The 23,036-nt window shown below is 40.8% G+C and overlaps 1 protein-coding gene across 1 annotated transcript in view; it reads left to right on the forward strand.

The window, feature by feature from the left end:
- Nucleotides 1-23,036, forward strand: part of MAPK1 (mitogen-activated protein kinase 1) — a 95,360-nt gene that overhangs the window by 17,870 nt on the left and 54,454 nt on the right. The gene's annotated exons all lie outside the window — the stretch shown is intronic.

Genomic DNA, 23,036 nt, shown 5'->3' on the forward strand with positions numbered 1-23,036 from the left:
TCCGGCCCCTCTTATCAAATATTGTCAGCAGAGTTTAACACTGTTGGTGTTAACCTTGCTTAACTAAGAGTTTATCCAGTGTTTTTGATATATGTAATTTCCCCTTCTTTCCATAATATGCACTCATGGGAAATAAGTCACTAAGTGTATTCCATATCTAGGGGGTGGGGAATATCTAAAGAAATGATTTGAAATCCTACTTGGGACATTTGTTTTTTCTCCCCATTTATGTACATTTTAGTATGGACTCATTCATGGAAATTAACTTTACCTCTTAGATTACACTATTTTGCTCACAAATTGTTGCAGATTCAATTTGAAATCTGTTGAAATTGGAAGCTTCTTAACTTGTTTGTATCTCTTTCACATACCTCTCTTTTAAAACACTTAAAAGCCTGCAGCTATCAGATGCTGCAGGGCCATCTAGTAGAGATTTTATTTAAGAAATAACTGGGAGGATCAATATTGCAAACCACAATGCAGAGAGAGTGAGAAAGAGAGAGAGAGAGAAAAGGCAGGGGGTGGGGGTTGGGTGATGGGAGGGAACCTGGGGACACTGATCCTGGGAAATGTTCACTGGTGGAGTTATGGGTGTTGGAATACTGTATGACTGAAATTCAATCGTGAATAGCTTTGTAATGGTCTATCACAGTGATTCAATAAATAAATAAATGACGGAGAAATAATTGGCATACTGTATAATTCTCCTAACCCATTGTAGATTATAATTTGAATTTTTAAAGTTTTCACAGTACGTTACAATTATCAAAGTGAAATCTAGAGCATTTTAAAATTACCACAAAAAGAACTATATCTTTGAGCTATAATTGTCTGTAGACCCCTTGCCCTAAACCTAAACAATTACTAATCTGCCTTCCGTCTCTATAAATTAGCCTATTCTGTAGGTTTCATATAAATGGCATCATATAATATGTAGACTTTTCTGATTGGTTTCTTTTCACTTGTCATGTTTCAAAATCTGTGTTTTAGCATTTTTCAGTACTTTATTCCATTTCAGTTAACATAGTATTTCGTTGTATGACATTTTGCTTATGCATTCGTAAGTTAGTGGATAATGGAATTGTTTCTACATTTTGGCTATCATGCATATTGCTGCAGTGAACATTTGTGTACAAGTTTTATTTAGATAACATTTTCATTGGATGAGTTGTATGGTAACACCATATTTAACCATCTGGCAGGTCATATGGAATTGACAGACTGTTTTCTAAGAGACTGAACCATTTTGCATTCTCACCAGCAGTAGTATAGCAGTGTGTATATAGGGTTCCAATAGTACCATATCCTCCCTAACACTTGGCATTTTCCTTTTACTTAAAAAAAAAATTATATAGTCATCCTAGTAAAGTGTTTTATCTTTCCCTAATGACTAAGGGTGTTTAGCACTTTTTCACTTTTTATCAGCCATTCATTTCCCCTATTTTGGAAGAATTTCTTTTCAGATTTTTTTTTTCTTTTTGGGTCACACCTGGCGGTGCTCAGGGGTTACTCCTGGCTTTGCACTCAGGAATCACTCCTGGCGGTGCTCAGGGGACCATATGGGATCCTGGGAATCAAACCTGGGTTGGCTGCATGCAAAGCAAATGCCCTACCCGCTGTGCTATGGCTCCAGCCCCTCTTTTCAGATTTTTTTTGGGGGAGAGCTGGAGGGGCTGTAGATTGGGGCCATACCTGAATGTGCTCGGAGTTTACTTCTGGTTCTGTGCTCAGGAATCACTTCTGGCTGTGATCAAGAGATCATATGCAGTACTGGGGGTCGAACCTGGGTCAGTAGCATGCAAGGCAAGTGCCTTACCTGCTGTACCATTTCTCCAATCCCTCTTCCTGGCCTAATACCATTTGTTGATAACTCTTCTTTCTGCATATTATTGAAAATAATACCCAAAGACAAGTAGAAATGAGAGTCAGGAGGACTGGCGGACTGGCCCATCTTAGGAAGCTTGCCACACAAGTAGGGGTGCTGGAGAGTACAGAGAAGGGACCACTCGGACAGTGATAGTTGGAATTGATCACTCTAGCCAAGAACTGAGTGCAGAAAGGAGGTAAAGTAATGTACATGATACCCTGTCAGTAACAGTATTGCAAATCATAGTGCCTAAATGGAAAAAGTAGGCTCAGGGAGAAGAGAGGAGGAGAGGAAAGAAGAAAAGTGTCTGCCATAGAAGTAGTCTGGTACAGGAGGGCAGGAGGGAAACTGGGGATGTTGGTAGCAGGAAATGTACACTGAAGGGATAGGTGTTGAAACTGAAACCCAGTCATAAACAACTTTGTAACTGTATCTCACCATGATTTCACTCAAATAAATAAATTAACAAATAAGATTGAACCACTCCCCTCTTCCCCCAAAAAAAGGAAAGTAAAGAAAACTCTCCTTTCCCCACTTTCCCCATGAAGTGAACTTTGTGCCTTTGTTAAAAATTAGTTTGACCTGGGGCTGGAGAGATAGTAGAGTTTAGGGCAAGGGTGCTTGCCTTATTCCACCAACCTAGTTCAATCCCAGCATCCTACATGGTCCCTCAGAACTGCTAGGAGTAATTCCTTAGTGCAGTGCTAGGAGTGATCCTTGAACATTGCTGGATGAGGTCCAGAAACCAAAAAGAAGAAAATTAGTTGACTTTGAGTGTAGTTTTGTCTGAATGCTCTCTTCATTTTGTTTCATTCTTTATATCTTCATCTTTGTATTAGTATCACTAGTTTTTGCAGTGCCGTCTAATTGGCAGTATAAATTCTGCAATTTTATACTTTTTTTTTCCTTTTTTTGGGTCACACCTGGCGATGCTTAGGGGTTACTCCTGGCGCTCTGCACTCAAGAATTATTCCTGGCGGTGCTCCATATGGGGAACCATATGGGACGCTGGGAATTGAACCCGGGTTGGCCGTGTGCAAGGTAAATGCCCTACCTGCTGTGCTATCACTCCAGCCCCTGCAATTTTATACTTTTTGAGGCAAGATTTGGCTATTCTGATACTCTTGAGTTTCTATATTAATTCTAGGATCAATTTCTCAACTTCTACAGGAAGTTAGCTGGGATTCTGACCATAATTATATCTACATTGGCTTCTATATTACTATTCTAATATTGTCTTCTGATATGAGTATATTATTTTCTTTAAAAAGATCTTTAATTCTTCTGCAGTTTTTTTTTGTACTTTGTTAAATTTTGGGTTGGAGCAATAGTAGGACGTTTGCCTTGCATGCAGCCGACCTAGGTTTGATTCTTCTGTCCCTCTCAGAGAGCCAGGCAAGCTTCGGATAATATCCCGCTCCCACGGCAGAGCCTGGCAAGCTCCCTGTGGCATATTTGATATGCCAAAAACAGTAACAACAAGTCTCACAATGGAGACATAACTGGTGCCTGCTCAAGCAAATCGATGAACAACAGGATGACAATGCATTGCAGTGCTACAGTGTCATTATGGTAATAATCATGTCTCACCTGTCATTAATAAAACTTTAAAAAAACAATTTTATATTCATATATTTTGGAATATACATAGACTGAGTAAAGCCTACATATGTAAATTTGTCTCTAATTTTCCCAACTGCCCCTTAAGCCTGCCCCCATAGCAGGCCCCCTATAACTTATTTTATATTGCTTGTTATCAATTATTTTGCAGGGAGAATGATTTATAAAAAGTTTCCTTAGAATAAAATTGGTGTAAATTGTTTTATCTCAACATGGAGACATTAAATTCTTGTATGAGAGATTGTTAAGATGTTATTATAGGTTAAGCCTTCTGTGTTTTATGTTTTGTAATTAAGATTGATTGCCTTCTGCATCACATCCAATCTGGTGTGCTACTTCTGGTTTATTAGTGTTGTAGAGACTGAGATATTGTACAGTGTGCACTCCAGGAAGTCCAGAATTTTTAAAGGGGGTGGTACATCTGGAGTTAAATTTATAGCTGTGTGATGGCTTTGGAGTGTGGACATGACTGCTAGGGATTCCAGAAGTCTGTGAAGTGGGGGGGGGGCGTAGCCTATCCTGACTTGGAGGAAAGCCTGGACAGTTTCAGTCATGAAACCTTCATACCTGATTTTTTCAGAGGATTAATTTCTGTGTGGGGCTTGCTCCCAGACAGTGGAGTCTAGCCAGGGTCATGGCAATGCTGGTTGGTTTTTTTAATGCTTTTTCCTTGCCTCTTGACATGATCTGGGATTAAATAATAGATGGCTCCTAAATTAGTAGGAATTTGTATGTTTTGTTTTTATTTTAATTTTGTTTTGGGGCCACACCTGGCATTTATCAGCGCTTATTCTTGGCTCTGCACTTAGGGATCATTCCTGGCAGGAGCTCAGGGACCATATGGGGTACTGAGGATTGAACCTGATTAGCTGCGTGCTGCTGTGCTATTGCTCCGACCCTTGTACTTTTTAAAAATTTAAATAATTACTAGGGCTAGGGACTGGAGCGATAGCACAGCTGGTAGGGCGTTTGCCTTGCACGCAGCCGACCCAGGTTTGATTCCTCTGTCCCGCACAGCAGAGCCTGGCAAGCTACCCATGGCATATTTGATATGCCAAAAACAGTAACTACAAGTCTTACAGTGGAGACGTTACTGGTGCCTGCTCGAGCAAATTGGACAGTGCTACAGTGCTACTAGAGCTAGAGAGATAATATAGGGATTAAGGCATAGACCTTGAATACAAAGAGTTCCATTCCTGGCATTGCATGCTCCCAAGCACCAACACAAGTGGCCCTGGGCTCAATGCTTGGAGATTGTTCCCAGCAGTGTTTTTGAGGGGAGGTGGGGAGGCCGAAGGGGGACAAGCCAGGATCGGACCTGGTGGGCTGTAATTATAGCCTTTACTCCAGTCCTTTCAGCTATCTCCCCACCTTTGAAGCTGTTTTAGTGTGGAAGATTTTAAATTTCAACTAAACAGGCTCTTTTTTATTCAACATGTATTGTGACAACACCTCTTTTTGTTTATTCAGAACTTTTTTGTTACTGTTTTTGTTCCCAGGACTTCATCTGTGCAAAATCACACACTCTTCAATCACTAGCCTGCTTTTCTGTGGTTTAGTCTAGTCTTGAACTTTCTTACGCTCTCTGGTAGAATCTGAGAGAGGGAGAAATAGAATCTTTTGCTCTGTACTGCTCACTCACCTTTCTGATAACTCCTGAGCTTGCTGCTTGCCTCCTGTGCTCACTGCAACCACACTTTAAGCATAATATTTACTCAAACTAATTAATATGCCTTTCTTAAGTTTTATTCCTCTAAAATGTAGACTTTTTCTGAAGGCTCCCAGCCTCTCTCCTTCCATCAAAGATTTTGATCTCTCTGGAACACTGGAAATCTGGTTTTCCCAAGCTTGTTTGGCCCTTTGTTCCTAGTTCTTGGGTTTGCTCATCTTGCATATAATCTCTTTCAGTGTCATCATCCAATTCTTATATCTCTCCTCTCCTTTAAAAAAATAAGAGCCAGAGAAATAGTACATTGGGTAGGGCATTTGCCTTACACACAGCCAACTCAGGGTTAGATTCCTGGCATCCCATATGGTCCCCCAAGCATTACTGGGTGTGCCCCCTTCCTGACCCCACCTCCAAAAAAAAAGCAAAAAGCCATTCTCCCAATTTCCTTCCAGGCACTTCTAGATTCCTTTCACTCCTCCACCCCCCTACTCACTGAGCCTCCATCTCCCCTTCAGGTTTCAGCTCAGTATACCTGTTCTCAGCAAAAACCACCCCCACCTTTTTTCGGATCTACTTAATACTTATACTCTATTATTATGTCCTGTTTTTTCCCCTTTCTTGTATCTGAATTCAGCATGGAATATCAACATGAAATTTGGTTTTATTAAAAAGTTTATATAACTTTCCCATTTGTTGGGCATTTGGATTCTGTCAGTTTGACACCAATTTAAATGATGCAGCTAAAAATGTTTTTACAACAGACTCCTCCCACTCACTTTGAGTAATTTTCCTGAAACTTATGCCTCAAAAATGAAATGACCATATCAAAAAGAACCACTTTTGTAGTAGATGGTTGATTATTTTCCAGAAACAGCATTCAAAACTATGCTACTATTGTTAATTTTTCAAAGTGCTCTTCATATTGCACACTCTATTCTGTGACAATATAGTATTATTTCACATTTTTTGCCCCCATTAGGCAAGATTTACATTTCCCATGATAATCCAATATTATCCTTCCTTGAACAAAACCGGGTGCTATTGAAACCATCCTTGGAGGAAGTATTTAATAAACATATTATTTGAATAAACTCTCCATAGGAAAGGTAGAATTCATTGCTTTTACTTAGGACTATGTAAATAGTTGTCAAATGTAATAGTATAGGTCAGCCGCAAAATTTGGACTTTCAGGGGCTGGGGTGATAGCACAGCCGGTAGGGCGTTTGCCTACCGGGTTCGATTCCCAGCATCCCATATGGTTCCCTGAGTACTACCAGGAGTAATTCCTGAGTGCATGAGCCAGGAGTGACCCCTGTGCATCTCCAGGTGTGACCCAAAAAGAAAAAAAAAATTCTTTAGGGACGGACTGGAGCGATCGTACAGCTGTAGGGTATTTGCATTGCCTGCGGCCAACATAGGCCAACATAGGTTTGATCCCTGGAATCCCATATGGTCCCCCAAGCACTGCAAAGCGTAATTCCTGAATGTAGAGTCTGGAGTAACCCCCAAGCATTGTCGAGTGTCACCCAAAACCCAAAAATAAGTAAATAAAAGTTTTTTAAAAAATTTTTGAACTTTCAGGGTATCCTACAACCAGGGCTTTGTCTTGACCAGAATAAAATTGATAGTTTTAAGGTTAGTTGTTTAAGTATATACCACTCTATCACTTAAGTAGGTTTTTCTGAATGAATAAAGTTAGGAGTCTCAGCACTTATCCTAGAGGTAATTTTTACCAGAAGTTGTCATGGACTCGACCAGAGCTATATTACAGTGGGTAGGGCATTTGCCTTGCACTTGAACAAACCAGGTTTGATCTCCAGCATCCCACATGATCCCCTGAGCACTGCTAAGAGTAATGCCTGAATGCAAAGCCAGAAGTAACCCCTAAACATGGCCAGGTGTGACCCAAAAAGACACACAAAAAAATTGTCATGGATTATTAGTATTGTGAGTTACCTGAAAACAGTTACCTGTCCCTGGTTATATTTCTCTTTGTCTAGGTCTTTGATTGTGCTTGGGAATAGATATATTTCCACTTGCTGGCTCAAGTGAGGAAATGACACAGAGAGAAAGGTTTCAGAAGTTATTTCTACAATTGTGTTTACACTTTTAATTTTGTAAATACTCATTCTTTTTCTATTAGTGTTGCTCTGACCCTTGATTTTGTAGTCCCCATTAATTGTTGCACACTTGCTTGTATGCTTTAGATGCCGGGTGTCAGAGGTCATATATATATTATTATATTATATTATATAAAATACAATATAATATAATGCATGTTCCTGGGCACAGTTGATGAAGTAACATCACAAGGGGAATCCAAAGGATGGATTATGTATAAAATTATAGAATATATTAGGATTATATACATTAATTATATAATATATAAAGATAAAAATATATATTTAGTGTGTGTATTCCACTGATTATGGGGTTAAGTTCTGATAAACACAGATACACCTATATGAAGTTGAAAATCAAAAATGCCTTTAGTGTTATTTTTTTTAATGCTTATAAAAACAAAGCCTTTAGTAATAGTGGTTGTTGATCAGTGTTCCCATAATGAGTGATGTCACCATCATTACCTACCCCTACTCCCATTCCATCCCCCAGGAGTACTAAAATGGTAAAGAGGGCAGTGGTAGCCTAGAGTGCAATTAAGAGGCAATTTTTGTTCTGCTAAAGGTAGATTTCAGAAGCTGGAGAGATAATGTAGCAAGTAGTACCTACTGTTTTCTAGATATAGGCCTTGCTCCCCAACCAGTTTTCCTACCATCTTTTTGCCCCCAAAGTCTTCCATGTTGCAATTAACTGAATGAAGTCTCCATACTTCCTCCAACTGTATTTTTCCTAATTCTTTGTCTTTTTTTTTTTTTTTTTTTCTTTTTGGGTCACACCTGACAATGCACAGAGGTCACTCCTGGCTCTGCACTCAGGAATTACCCCTGGCTGTGCTATTGCTCCAGCCCCTAATTCTTTCTGTTTTTTTCTTGATTATGATGCTTTAGAAGAGTATTGGATTGTTATTTTGTAGACTGTTCTTCAATTTGTATTAGTCATTTTCTTATGAAAGAAATGCATATACATTTTTGACAAGTATTTCACAGAAAAAGAATTTCACAGAAATCATCCTATGCTATTCTTTGTGCATAATCTCAGCATTTGTTATGTATTCGTTGCATTACAAATATGTAATGCATATTTCCAGAAATATGGCTTATTTCTGGAAATGTTAACTGGTTAGATGTTAAATATTAATTGGTTAAAATTGTATCCATCTATTTTTTTTTTTCCTTTTGAGTCACACCCGGCGATGCACAGGGGGTTACTCCTGGCTCTGCACTCAGGAATTACTCCTGGCGGTGCTCAGGGGATCATATGGGATGCTGGGAATCGAACCCCGGTCGGCCGCATGCAAGGCAAACGCCTTACCCGCTGTGCTATCGCTCCAGCCCCTATTTATTCTTTTGTATGAGTAGATATCTTGGGGGATGTACCTGGAGATTGTGTGGATAACTTCAGGTTTTCATTCACTAGTATCCATTCATAGACCTTGTCTGAAAAAAATGTTTATATTTTCTCATGACAATTTTTTATTACCTTTATTTCTTCTGTATTATTTGGAGTACATCTACAGGAAGGCACTTCTTTCCAATCTAGTTATTCATATCACAATCTAGTTATTCATATCATATTCACATGACTGTGTTATGAACAGCTATTTTAATTAAAATTATTAGAACTTCAGACTTTGCCTCTTCACATTGACTGCAAGGTACCCTCAAAAAACCTCACCTGGGCTGGAGTGATAGTACAGTGGGTAGGATGTTTGCATTGCATGCAGCCAACCCTGGTTTGATCCTCGACATCCCATATGGTCCCCCGAGCATTGCCAAGAGTAATTCCTGAACACAGTGCCTGGTGTAACCCTTGAGTGTCCCAAAATAAAACCCAGAAAAAAGAAATCTTTTTTTTTTTTTTCTGGGGACGGGGTGTTAATAGCACCTTCCAGGCAGTGTTCGGAGTACCCAGAGGCCACTCCCAGTAGTGCTCAACTAATAGGGCCAAGTAGTTCAATGCTAGGCCTGAGATGTGGAGCTACTCTGGCCCTGAAATGTGAGGGATTTCCAAGATTACAATAGGGATACTCAGGAACCTAAGTGGTGCTCAAGTTTGAACTGCTGAGCTATTTCTTTTGTCCCCAAACCCTACTTTTTAAAAAAAATCTTTTTAGGTGGAAATTGTATTTATTGCTTGTTACTGGAGTGTTGTTGCTTTTAGGTCTTACTGGCTAGAAAAATAGATCTGTGAATACCAATCAACAATTTTATATATACCTATATTTCTGGGTCTGTAAATGTGTCAGAAACTAGGAATTAATGCTGCTATCTCAGTTTTTCTGTAGTACCATGTAGTTTATTTTAGCTTCCTTTTGTAATTCTTTAATTAACTTGACTTTTACTATCTATCTTCCATTTGTAAACTTAGTTATTATTCTGTTTATGCAGTTGAAATACTTCAAAATTGTTAACCCATGTATTTGTGAGAAACAAATTTTGTGAATTCTGACAGAATTTGTATGTTTCTGCTTGATTTTAACTTTGCACTATTCAGTTAAAATAGTTTCCTAAAGCTTCTTAAGAAAATTTTAGTTTCTTCCTCGTGCCATTCAGTGTGTTTTGTTAGCCATTTGTAATAGGTTCATTTGCCTTGTTTTTTTTTTTTTTTTTTGGCATTCTGGATTTTTGTTTGCTTATTTGGGGGTCACACCCAATAGTGCTCAGGGCTTACTTCTGGCACTGTGTTTAGAGATCACTCTTGCTATGCTCAGGGGACCATAGGGAATGCTGGGAATTGAACCTGGCTAAGCTGCATGCAAGGAAAACACCCTTGCCTCTGTACTATCTCTCTGGTCCCATATATTTGATTTTTTCCCCCCAGAGTTGTATGCAACAGTATTAATCAGTGAGGTATCACTCTCCTCATCTTTACCATGCTATACCCTTTCTTCTTCATATCTTCCCAACCACTTCTATAATTGCCCAAACTCTTTAGTTTCTTGTTTATCCTACAAATATGTGGATTTTTTAAAAAAATATTTCATTTTTTCCCCTTTCCTCTTATAGTGACTGGGGTTGTATACACACTTGGATGTGGTCCTTGTTAGGGGTCACACACTTGCTTTTGATGCTCATTCACTTTACAGTGGTTTGTGGGAGGAGAGAGTTGCATATTTAATTGTGATACTCCCCCACTTAGGGATGCTTGCACATATTTGTGGTGTACCAGAGATGATACATTTTGTTGTGGCACCAGTGATCGAAGTGTCAGTACTACCAGGATAGCACTTGGCATGTAGGGTTGTGAAAGTATCAAACTCATAGCCTCGGGGCGGGAGTTTAGGCCAGAGTTTAAAATTTAGGGATCTGAGTGATTGTGCAGTGGGCAGGGTGTTTGCCTGACCCACCTGGGTTTGATCGCTGGCACCCCATATGGTCCCTAGCACCGCCAGGAGTATTTCCTGAGTGCAGAGCCAGGAGTAACTCCTGAGCATCAGGATGTGACTCAAAAAGCAAAAACAAACAGACGAACTCAGAGCCTTGAGCCTTCAAGCTGCTTAACACTAGCAGCTCAACCATGACTACCCACATCCATTTATATTTTATTCTTTTTTCTTTTTTTTTTTTTTTTGCTTTTTGGGTCACACCCAGCAATGCACAGGGGTTACTCCTGGCTCTGCATTCAGGAATTACCCTTGGCGGTGCTCAGGGGACCATATGGGATGCTGGGATTCGAACCCGGGTTGGCCGCGTGCAAGGCAAATGCCCTACCCGCTGTGCTATTGCTCTAGCCCCTATATTTTAAATTACCGTGAGGTACAGTTACAAACTTATGAACTTTTGGGGGCCGGAGCGATAGCACAGCGGGTAGGGCGTTTGCCTTGCATGCGGCCGACCCGGGTTCGATCCCCGGCATCCCATATGGTCCCCCAAGCACCGCCTGGAGTAATTCCGAGTGCAAAGCCAGGAGTAACCACTGAGCATCGCTGGGTGTGACCCGAAAAGCAAAAAAAAAAAAAAAAAACTTATGAACTTTCGTGTTTGCATTTCAGTCATACAGTGATTGTTTACCCATCTCTCCACCAGTGCCCATTCTCCTCTACCACTGTTCTCATTATTCGTCCCACCACCCCCACTCCATCCCCCACTATCCCACCGTGCCTCTGAGGCGAGGCATTCCCTTTTCTTCTCTCTCCTTTTGGGTGTTGTAGTTTGCAGTAGAGGTATTGAGTGGCCATCCTGTTCAGTCTATAGTCTACTATTGGCACGATATTTTCAACCCAAATGGGTCCTCCCCATATCCTCTACTTGGTGTTCCCTTCTCTATCTCAGCTGCCTTTCCCCCCAGCATGTGAGGCCAGTTTCCAAGCTGTGGGGCAGACCTCCTGGTCCTTATCTCTACTACTCTTGGGTGTTAGTCTCCCATTCTGTTACTTTATATTCCACAGATGAGTGCAGTCTTTCTATGTCCGTCTCTCTTTTTCTGACTCATTTCACTTAACATGATACTTTCCATATTGATCCACCTATATGCAAATTTCATGACTTCATCTTAGAAATTCATCTTTCTAACAGCTGCATAGTATTCCATTGTGTAGATGTACCAAAGTTTCTTTAACTAGTCATCTGTTTTTTTGGGCATTCCGTTTTTTTCCAGATTTTGGCTGTTGTAAACAGTGCTACAATGAACATACAAATGCAGATGTCATTTCTACTATACATTTTTGCCTCTCTGGGATATATTCCCAGGAGTGGTATTGCTGGGTCAAATGGGAGCTCAATTTCTAATTTTTTGAGAATAGTCCATATTGTTTTCCAAAAGGGCTGAACCAGTCGGCATTCCCACCAGCAGTGAAGGAGAGTCCCTTTCTCCCCACATCCACGCCAACACCGGTTGCTTTTGTTCTTTTGGATGTGGGTATTCTTTTTTCTTTTTTTTTTCTTTTTTTCTTATATGAAGGATACCATAAGTTTCTAAAAATTTTTTTTACCTCACAGTATATATTTTAAATCACTCTGAGTTAGTTTTAGTAATCTTTCTCATTTATTTTTATGGTCGCATAGTACTCCATCATGGCTATGCGTTATGGTTTATTCAACCTCTCTTCATGTATGGACATGAAGGTATTCCACTGTTTTGTAGTTAAAGTAACATTACTAGGGCTCGAGGGATGTCCAGTAGGTAAGGCGCTTGCCTTGTATATGACTGATCCCATTTTGATCCTGGCAACAAATCTAGTTTTTGTTATCATTGTCAGGAGTGTGCCTGAGCACAGAGCCAGGATGAGTCCCTAAGCACCACTGGGTTTGGCTCCAAAACTCTCACCCCACCCCTAGAAAATAATAATGCTGCAGTGAATAACCTTTTACATTTATTGAAGGCGTCTCTTCCAGTTAGAGTTCTAAGAGTGGGATTGCTGGATCAAAAGATAGATCAGAGGCCAGAGAAATTGCCCAGTCAGTGGTCAGAGGTGCATGCCTGACATGCACAGTGGCCCATTTTTCAACTCTGGCACTACTTATCCCCTCTACTCCAAGCACCTCCCGGTATAGCCCTGGAGGCCCTCTGTGCAACGCAGGCCTGAGCATTGAACTGCCCAGTCCAGTTGACTACATATCACTAAGACCTACCCCAGGATCCACTGAGCATTGCCTGAAAGACCCTTCCTAAAATAGATACAAATACATAATTTCATTGGGTATTACCATTCCTCTCTGGAGGGGTTGTGCAATATAAAAATTAGTAGCATTATATTTTAACTTCACGTTTATAAAATAATTATTAAGTTTTTGGTTCTGCCTTTTCTTCTTCTGTTGTAATAGGTTGCAAAGTAAGCTTGAACAGCAAAACTTTTTTTTTATGTGTGGGGAACATCTAGTGCTGCTCAGAGGACCATGCTGTGCCAGGGATTAAACCACATACAGAGCATGCTCTCCAGCCCTTTGAGCTATCTTCCAGGCCCTAGCAGCAGAAACTTTAAATGGAAAGAACTAAAATTAGTTTCACAGACCTTACTGGAGACTTTTTTGATGGCATTTCAGAGTTATAATTATGTTACATTTTTCTACTTTACCTAGTTTAACATGTGTTATGTAACATCTCACCACCTGCTTAGTGCAGACAGCTCTTTTCAGTTCAGATAACAATATTCTGCATTTCAAGTTTAAACATTTTCCCCAGCTTAAAAACTCATTTTTCACATCTGAGTAGGTGGGGTTTTGTTGTTGTTTCTTGTTTTTGAGCCACACCCCCATGCTCAGGGCTTACTCCTGGCTCTGTGCTCAAGGATCTCTCCTGGTGGGGCTTGGGGGACTGTATGGGATACAGGGGATCAAACCCATGTCAGCTGTATGCAAGGCAAACATCCTACCCTCTGTACGATTCAGCCCTGATAGGTGTTTCAGTATTTCTGACAATGAGGCAGTTCATAAGAGATTTGTGTTTTTGACTATTTTATGTTTCTGTATTGGGAAAAACATCTGAGTATTAATGTGTTCTCCCATCCCACTCTCTTTGACTAACATTAAAAATACAGCTTATAAAGGTGTGCAGTGATTGCCATTATAAAGTAGGTCATCCTTTTTTCAATCTGTTAGCTCCCTCTCTCCTCTTTTCCCTCTGATTGAGACCAGTGATAATGTTCCTGTGTAGCCTCCATCTGGATTGTCTTTACTGACCTCTCCTCTGACCAGATCTCAATTATTTTTGTTTGTTTGCTCTAATTTTTTCTTAAGTACCCAGCACTTTTTTTTTTTTAATTGATTCACTGTGAGGTACAGTAACAAAGCTTTCATGTTTGAGCTTCGATCATACAGTCCTCAAACTTACCTTTACCAGTACATGTTTTCCACCACGAGAATCCCCAGTATCCCCCCACCCATGCCACACCTCCTGCCTGTGTGGCAGACAGTTTGCACAATACTCTCTTTCTCTACTTTAGTTACCTTCGATATTTCGAAACTGGTCTCACGGCCACTCGTACCTGCGGAAAAGGGAATGCTAGACAATGTGTTTTGTATTGCTTGTTATGGATACAATATAATGTCACGTGGCCGCTCTGCGCTATAGGGATTCTAAAATTTTAATAATTAGGGTCTGAAGAGATCACTGCAGCAAGTTGCTTGGTCTGACATTCGTTTGTGTGTCTCTGGATTATGGCCATGTGGGGGCTTAAGTAGACAGTGGCCGGATGTGGCATCATCTCAGAGTCCCATGGGGTTGGGGGAGGAGAAATTTGTTATGTTTTTGTTTGTTTTTCAGCTTTGGGCCACACCTGCTGTGCTTACTGCTTACTCCTGACTCTACTCCGGATCACTCCTATAGGGCTAGGGGACTATATTTGGTACCGGGGGTTGAACCCAGGCCTTCAGATCTTTTGTACTCCCACAACTAAGCTGTGTACAAGGCAAGCCCCTTACCTGCTGTAAGCACCTTACTTGCTTTACTATCTCTCCCAGTTCCAACTTAATTTCTATTATTGGCTCCACTAAAAATTGTATTCCAATTTCCCTGGGGTCTTCAACTTGATCTTTTCACTTGTCCTACTTCAGGAACCAGAGATAGATAGCTCAACAGGCTGAGCACATGCTTTGTATGCTGAAGGTTTGGATTCCATCCTCATCATCACATGATCCCCTGAGCACAATCAGAAGTTAGCCTCAAGTACTGTGCCAAGAATAACCTGTGAGCTTCTCTGGGGTTGGCTTTAAAAATAAAAACAAAAAGCTAACAGACATACTTGTTGTTAAGGCCTGTCCCATTCCTCTCTCCACGTCCCCATCACCCTTTTCTTTTGGGCCTTCAAATCTGTTGTACTCCCACAACTCATTTATAGCACATATTTGCCTCTTGCTTCAGAGGAGACAAGTTTTGAGCTCATCATGAGGAAGATCTAAATAGCCAGAATCTTCAAAACGGGAAGACTACATTGGGAAGTAGAACATTTTCTGTATCATGTATGATCCTTACAGTTCTATTTTTATCATTATTGTGTTTCTTCAGTATCTTTTCAGGTTAAGCTCTCAGGATCTGGCTCAGTTAACCTTGATGGTATGACTTGTGGAGGATTATCGGCCCTCCTGTGGTACAGTGACTAAGAATATGGGTTGTGGAGGCTGCATGCCTGAGTTTGAATCCCAGGTCTGTTAGCTAGTAGTTACATAATCTTAAGTGAGTGAATTAAGGACCCATCTCCACTTGAATTTTTTCTGTTGTAAAACTGGGGTTGTGTTTCATAGGAAGGCAGTGAAAGACAGTATTTAAGAAATTTATTGAGGGGGGAGGGGAGCAAAAAAAAAAGAAATTTATTGGTGCAGTTTATTGTTACTTCTTATTTTCATACTTTGTTTCAGAATAAGAAAGATTGAGGGCTGGAGAGATACAGTATAGTAGTAGGGCACTTGCCTTGCACACGGCCAACCTGGGTTCGATCTCTGGCATCCCATATGGTTCCCTGAGCACTGTTAGGAATAATTCCAGAGCACAGCCAGGAGTAACCTCTGAGCATTGCCAGGTGTCGCCCAAAAGCCACACACACACACACACACACACACACACGCACACACATACCACACAAAACAAAATACCAAGGCACTTGAAATTAAATTTTTTAAAATTTCCATTTATTTAAATATCATGGTTTACAAAGTTGTTCATGATGCATTTGTTACAGTCATTCACTATTCTAGCACCAATCCCACTACCAGTGTGGCCTTCCTCCACCATTTGTTCTCATCTTCCCAACCATACCCAGCCTGCCTCTTTCAGTCAGAAAATAATTATTTTTTTAATGCTTATTACAGTGAGAGGCACTTGGAATTGCTCTGGAGTAGTTTTGATGCTCTAATCTTTGTTGATTACTTTTTTGTTTGTTTCTGAGCCACACCCAGCTGTGTTAAGGGCTTACTCCTGGCTTTGCACGCAGACACCTTTCCTGATATTGCTAGGAGGACTATATTTGTGGTGCTGGGGATCAAACCTGGATCTGCTGTATGCAAGGCAAAGACACCTACTGGTCAGTCTAACCTGGACCATTATAGCTTTTGCTGCATACAAAAAAAAGAGAACGAACAAACAAAACATTTTTTTTTTTTTTGCCCAGTAAAGGTATAAGGGAATAACTAAGAAAGGACGAGTGATCAAAAAGTAAGTAGCCACTTGGGGCTGAGGATATGAGAGAATGTATGTCTCACATGTGAAACTGGGTTTGGTCCCTTGCACTACCAAAAAAAGTCCAGATATTAAGAGTACTTGCCTAGTATATGTATGGGATCTGAATCCCTGAATTCAATCCCCAGCACTGTCTACACTGTCTATGTACATTAACCACATAATTGAATATTTTTCTCATTTTCTTGTGTGTATGTATACATATATACACATATACACATAATATATATGTATAGATATACATGTACATATATATACATACATATATACACTGATACATACATACATCATCATCATCATCCTCATCATCCTGTTGATTGTCTCTTTCTTGAGCCGTCTCAGTAACGTCTCCATTCGTCCTAGCCATGAGATTTTATTACTCGTCCCTTCCTGGAGGCTCTTTCAGGGTCAGGGGAATGAGACCCAGCATTGTTACTGGTTTTGGCATGTGAATACACCATGGGGAGGGAGACCATGTGGGCAGGAAACTCGGTAGCTGGCCAAGTTCTCCCAGAGGGACAACTAGGCTATATGATGTCACTTCCAGGAACTTGGTTTTAGTCTCTGGATGTTGGCCATTGGTGGGATTACACGGCGCCAGGGGGCAGTCCCTGGGTGTGACTGCCTAGCTGTTGGAAAATGGGGAATTTGGGCAGAAGAGGCCCAGTCCTTATCCGAGCAGACTTGGAGGTCTCAGCCCTGGGTCCCACACACCTGGGTTCCTCTGCGGTTCCTTCACGTGTGAGGCTTGTTCGAATGTGTGGAGAGGGGCCTTGAGCATGGCTGTGGTTAGGTTCCAGAGGTCTTCGGATGCAGGAGCTCTGCTTGGGGTGGGGAGGGAAACCAAAGCCCACCCCCTCCAGGGGGCCCCAGGGAAGATAGCCAGGCGTGGGGGTAAGAGACTAAAAATTATATAATTTTGCACTTATGTTTGGACAAAATTTGAACAGAATAATGGAATCTTACCTTTCCATGACTTGGCCAACACAAGCAGAACAGATATATGGGTTTAGCCCTCTGACTTAGTTAAATTCTGGTGATCTTTTCTGATTTTTCTCTTGAAGGGGTCTTAAGCAATAGGTAGAATAATAATAAGGCAGTGAAAGACTACCAAAACCCGTTATTGTGATTTTTTTTTTTAATCCTCATGTCTTTTATGTTTTGTTTTTGCTATTTCTTCTCTGACTCTGGCTCCTGTTTTATGACTGAGGTGAGTCAAGAATGCATAGTTAGAGGTAGAAAGATCGTACTGGGCTTACTCTTCGCTCTGTGCTCAGGAGTTACTCCTGTTGGCGCTTGGGGAATCATATGCAGTTTCCAGGATCAAACCAAGGTCAGCTGCATGCAGGACAAGAACATTAACCCCTATTCTTTTTAAAAAAAAAATTTTTTTTTTTTATTAATGAATAAGGCTGGAGCGATAGCACAGCAGTTGGGCCTTTCACGCGGCCGAACTCCGGCAAGCTACCGAGAGTATCGAGACCGTGCGGCAGAACCTGGCAAGCTACCCGTGTGTATTGGATATGCCAAAAACAGTAACAATAAGTCTCTCAGTGAGAGACGTTACTGGTGCCTGCTCGAACAATCAATGAGCAACAGGATGACAGTGACAGTGATTAATGAATCACCCCGTGAGGGTACAGTTACAAATTTACATATTTTCGTGCTTGTGTTTCAGTCATACAATGCTCGAGTACCCATCCCTCTACCAGTGCCCATTCTTCTCCACTGTTGACCCTAGGATATCCCTCCCACCCTCCCATACCATCCCCCCACCCCCCACCTCTGTGGCAGGGCATTCCCTTTTGTTCCCTCTCTCCTTTTGATTAACCCCTATTCTTATCTCTCTGACATAATTACACCAGATACTAAGCTGTGATACAACTGTATACTGGATCAGTGATTTATTATGCAAATTTTTATAGTTAAAAAATGACTATAGGGGCTGGAGCGATAGCACAGTGGGTAGGGTGTTTGCCTTGCACATAGCCGACCTGGGTTCGATTCCCAGCATCCCATATGATCCCCTAAGCACCACCAGGAGTAATTCCTGAGTGCAAAGCCAGGAGTAATCCCTGAGCATCGCTGGGTGTGACCCAAAAAGCTGAAAGAGAAAAAAAGACTATGACTTTTAATTCTTTTTTGCTCATTTTATGGTTTGTACTTTGCAAAGAGAAACATTTGCACTGTCTTTCTTAGTTGGTAAATTATGAGAGTATAAGCTAAAGTCAGGAATGCATTCTCTTTTAAAGCAGTCACTTGTATTATGTACCTACTTATTTTTGGAACATTAATTTGGATCAGTCTAACTTACTTAGCATCTGAAGACAAGATAATTTTTATCTGTGAAGCAAAGTACTGTAGTTTTGTGTTCAGATAATTAAAGTTCACCAAAATGGGTAGCTTAGAGAACAACTTAATAGCTTTCTCTAAAAATAACCCATTCACAGTTGATAGGTAGCATTTTAGTTGCTTAACAATGTACAGTATATGGTGCTTGTGCATAAGATATATACTTTATTACTCACAAATATTGTTGAACCTTTGCTGTGAAATGTAATGACAGGACTGGGGTAGATGAGAAGAGAACCTAAATATACTAGAAATTTTTTTTTTTTTTTTTTTTTTGGTTTTTGGGTCACACCCGGCGATGCACAGGAGTTACTCCTGGCTCATGCACTCAGGAATTACCCCTGGCGGTGCTCAGGGGACCATATGGGATGCTGGGATTAGAACCCGGGTCGGCCGCGTGCAAGGCAAACGCCCTACCCGCTGTGCTATCGCTCCAGCCCCGATACTAGAAATTTTTTAATCTTTCTTTTTCTCTTGGTTTTTGGGCCACACCTGTTAGTGCTCAGAGGTCCTTCTGGCTCTGCACTCAGTAATCACTCCTAGTGTGTCCAGGGGATAGGGGGTGCTGGGGATCGGACATGTATCAGACATGTGCAAGAGAAGTGCCCTACCCATTGTATTGTCACTCTGATTCCCAAATTTTTAGTTTTTATCAGCCTCAGAAATGACCATAGGTGGGTATTTGTCAATATGAGCATATAAACCATGAAAATATATCAGCCCCAGCCCCATAGTTTTGTAGTGCAGTTCTTTTTTTTTTTTTTTTTTTTTTGCTTTTGGGGTCACACCTGGCAATGCACAAGGGTTACTCCTGGCTCATGCACTCAGGAATTACTCCTGGTAGTGCTTGGGGGGACCATATGGGATGCTGGGAATAGAACCCGGGTCGATCGTGTGCAAGGCAAATGCCCTACCCACTGTGCTATCGCTCCAGCGCCTACAGTTCAATTTTTTAGAATCATCTTTTGAAATATGGTTTTATAAAATAAAATACACTAGGGAAAACATCACTACCTTTTTTCTGTTATAAATGTTGGGGGCTGGAGCGATAGCATAGCAGGTAGGGTGTTTGCCTTGCACGTGGCCGACCCGGGTTTGATTCCCAGCATCCCATGTGGTTCCCTGAGCACCACCAGGACTAATTCCAGAGTGCATGAGCCAGGAGTAACCCCTGTGCAATGCTGGGTGTGATCCAAAAAGCTAATTAATTAATTAATTAATTAATTAATGTTATATGACATGGGGAAGATAGACTATAGAGAGACATTGATATTTGTTTAATAATGACAATTGTAAATAGTAATAATTTTAAGGAAATTAAAATTATATCATTAATGTCATCATGGATAACTAGAGATCTAACCTGATTTTAATTAGGGACTTGAGGGGGAAGGCTTTTCTTTAAGGAAACAGCATTCGTAAAAATTATTTTACTTATTTTGGAACATACCCACAGTATTCTGGACTGACTACGTTCTCAGAGATCATTTCTAGCAGGGCTTAAGGGAACTTATGAGGTGCTAGGGATCAAACACAGGCTGTCTGGCTGCAAGATAAGCACCCAGCTATCTTCCCCAGCCCCAGGAAGTGGATTTTTAAACAGAAATTCAAAGGCTCATTACACCCTATCCTACCCCCTGCCCCACGGTTGTTTCATGGTCTTCTTACTTAGTTTTATTCCATTTTTGTAAGTTCTATATCTGTATTTCTGCTTGTGTCACTCAAGTGACCCCGAGGCACATGTAGCCTGAGGATTCTTTCTGCTATCAGAATAAAGTACTTTTTTCTCCTCCTCTTTGTCTTCATTGTCTTTTCTTTTTTTCCCCTTCATTGTCTTTTCTTCTCCAGAAGCGCTCAGAGATTATTCCTGACTCTGTGTTTATGGATCACTCCAGGCAGACACAGGGGATCATATTGGGTGCTGGGAATCAAACTGGGGTGGGGCTGCATACAAGGCAAGCACCCTACATGCTTGTACTATTGCTCTCTCCCCTAAGTTTTCTTTCTTTTTTTTTTTTTTTAATTTATTGTGGAGTGGGTGGTTTGGGGCCACTCCTGGCAGTGCTCAAGGGACCATATGTGGTGCCAGGGACTGAACCCAGGTTGGACAAGTGCCTTACCTGGTGTACCATTTCTCTAACCCAAGTGTTTCTTAGCTTAGTCTGATGCCATCTCTTGTTGTTTTACTACATAGGTTCTTTCTAAACTCCAGTCATGTTAAATACCCAGCACTTGTTTTTATCTGCCTTGTATATAACATACATCAAAAATGGAAGTCTCAAGTTAGAAGAAACAAGACTTTGCAAGTACTACATCAGTCTTGTTAATTCTGGTTGCTTTTAGATGTTGCAAATTTAATCTCAAAACGAGATGTATAGAAAGTTTGTAAAAGAAAGCCAACTTGTATGGAGTACCTATTTAGATCTCAAAGCATAGACAGCCTGAGAATGCTGTTAGATGTATTTGAATGTTAATTGCTGGCATCAAAATGGATTTATGCTTCCTGAGCATCCTTATTTTAGAGCCACAGACAGATCCTAATGTATCTAGAAAAAAAGCAAGTATATTAAAGATGGCAGTTGGGCAGATGAGAAACAGATACTATCAGTGAATGGAGTTAAATGCTACAGAAGTTGAGATATTTAAATGCAGTTTGTTAGTTTTGGTGGGGGCTCACACCTGGCAGTATTCAGGACTTATTCCAAGTTTTTAAGAGTAAAATTTGATTCCTAAATTCTTAAAACCAATTGACTAAGAATCTGAGATTTTGAAATAATGCCCTAATATATGTATATAATATATGGCATATATTGTAGATCATGGGCTGGAGCGATGGCACAGCAGGTAGGGCGTTTACCTTTCACGAGGCCGACCTGGGTTCGATTTGTCCGCCCCTCTTGGAGAGCCCGGCAAGCTACCGAGAGTATCTCGCCCACACGGCAGAGCCTGGCAAGCTACCCGTGGCATATTCGATATGCCAAAAACAGTAACAATGAGTCTCACAATGGAGACATTACTGGTGCCCACTGGAGCAAATCGATGAGCAACGGAATGACAGTGACAGTGATTGTAGATCATAATAGCTATCTTATAATTATGTAATATATGTATGTATTATATAAACCACATATAGAATGCCATATTTTATATGTGTATATGTATATATATAATAGATAATGAGAACTGTGGAGATGACTCAGAGGAACTTATTACATCATATGCCTTACATGAAGAGACCCCAAGTTCGACCCCAGCACTGCATGTCCTTTCCCCACCATCACAATTGTGTATGGTCCTTGGGGCTCAAGCAGTACCACATTGCTTGAACTGAACACCAAACTTTCAGGCCTGCCTAGCAGGGCTAAGTATCAGCTGTAATGACCCTGAGTCCGAAAGCATTGCTGATGAGGTTGCCACTTCCAATGTATATGAATAATAATTTTCCTATTTGGAAAAGACACTGGGTGGAGGGAATGTGTGTTTTTAATGATTGAAACAAAGTATCTAAAACCACACCTTCTGGAAGAGAACCATTTTTTCTTGGTGGTCTTCTCCTCAAACTTGACTTGTCACTGGGCTTTACCTTTAAGAGCAGGATCTCTGGGGGGCTGGAGCAATAGTATAGCAGATAGGGCATTTGCCTTGCACACAGCCGACCTAGATTCGATTCCCAGCATCCCGTACGGTCCCCCAAGCACCGCCAGGACTAATTCCTGAGTGCAAAGCCAGGAGTAACCCCTGAGCATCGTTGGGTGTGACCCAAAAAGCAAAAAAATAAAAATAAAAGATCTCTGAAGACGTCCTTGTTGATAATGGTTTTGTCCAAGAAGGCCTATAGAGTACCCTTACCTTGTGGACATGAAGTGATTATAGTTACAAACTTTAATGAAAGATTTGACTTTTGACCTTTGGATGACTTTCTTCTTACTCATGGGGACTATCACTTTTCAGGGATAGCGATCAATCACAACTACCAGGGCATGGTTGTACAGATGGTCTGAGGTGCCATTATCAATGTTATGGTGACTGTTTTGCATCCCGAGTAGTGACTGGCCAGGACCAGCACCACCCTCCCGAGTTCATAAACTTGCTAATTTATTTATTTATTTATTTATTTATTTATTTATTTAAAGAAATATTTTATTGAACCACCGTGAAAACAAAAAAAAATACAAAGCTTTCAGGTATAAGTCACAGTCAAATACTGATTAAACCACCATCCCTTCACCAGTGCACCCGTTCCACCACCAAGAACCCCAATACACCCCCTCCCACCCCACCCCCCATCTAAGTAGCTGA

This window comes from Sorex araneus, chromosome 11, assembly GCF_027595985.1.
Source record: "Sorex araneus isolate mSorAra2 chromosome 11, mSorAra2.pri, whole genome shotgun sequence".
Lineage (NCBI taxonomy): Eukaryota > Metazoa > Chordata > Mammalia > Eulipotyphla > Soricidae > Sorex > Sorex araneus.